The sequence below is a fragment of the Myotis davidii genome, unplaced genomic scaffold (genome assembly GCF_000327345.1).
Source record: "Myotis davidii unplaced genomic scaffold, ASM32734v1 scaffold43, whole genome shotgun sequence".
In the NCBI taxonomy this organism is placed as follows: domain Eukaryota; kingdom Metazoa; phylum Chordata; class Mammalia; order Chiroptera; family Vespertilionidae; genus Myotis; species Myotis davidii.
In genome coordinates, this window is record NW_006294590.1 from 1,454,912 (window position 1) to 1,455,874 (window position 963).

Consider the following 963-nt stretch of genomic DNA (forward strand, 5'->3'; position numbering starts at 1 on the left):
CAACCTTCTGGCCCTTTCAATTCGGTTCCTCATGCTGTGACCCAACCATGAAATTTTTTCCGTTGCTACTTCACAACTGTCATGTTGCTACTGTGATGAATCGTCATGTAACTATCTGATCTGCAGGATGGTCTCAGGTGACCCCTGTGAAAGGGCCGTTCGACCGCCAAAGGGGTTGCGACCCACAGGTTGAGAATCACTGGCCTGGAGGCTCACGGGGACGGACCGGCTCCAGCTTCTCTCCTTGCGTCTCGTTGTTGACAATGTGCTGGTCCTGTTTTACTTCTTTTTAAAAAAGAGATGTTTTCATTGATGTCAGAGAGGGAGGGAGGGAGGGAGAAACATCAATGATGAGAGAGGATCATGGACCCGCTGCCTCCTGCACGCCCTCCCTGGGGATGGAGCCCGCAACCTGGGCCTGTGCCCTGACCGGCTCTCCTGGCACCGAAGGAGCCTCGTGTGCTCGGGGCCGGGGACGAGGAGCCGGAGGGGGCCACAGACGAGGAGCCGGACGAGGGCGGGCGAGTCCCTCCCTCCAATCATGTGTTCTCGGCGCGGACGTTGGTTAAACGCAGACACAGACACAGAGGAAAACGAAACGCCGTCTCCTGCCTTCCCCGCCTGGAGCAGCGGTTCTCAACCTTCTGGCCCTTTCAATTCGGTTCCTCATGCTGTGACCCAACCATGAAATTTTTTCCGTTGCTACTTCACAACTGTCATGTTGCTACTGTGATGAATCGTCATGTAACTATCTGATCTGCAGGATGGTCTCAGGTGACCCCTGTGAAAGGGCCGTTCGACCGCCAAAGGGGTCGCGACCCACAGGTTGAGAACCACTGCTATAGAACACTTACCACGACTACAGATTTTACATCTTTTAGTTTAATTGTCTAATATCTGTATCCCCTGTTAGAGTGTAAGATCCATGAGGACCAGGAAAGTATCCGTTTTGTTCACTGCTGC

At 53.5% G+C, this 963-nt stretch overlaps 1 protein-coding gene across 1 annotated transcript in view; it reads left to right on the plus strand.

Moving 5' to 3' along the window:
- The window catches only part of LOC102765140 (transmembrane protein 132B), a 39,568-nt gene that overhangs the window by 31,965 nt on the left and 6,640 nt on the right, over positions 1–963 (plus strand). The window lies entirely within an intron of this gene.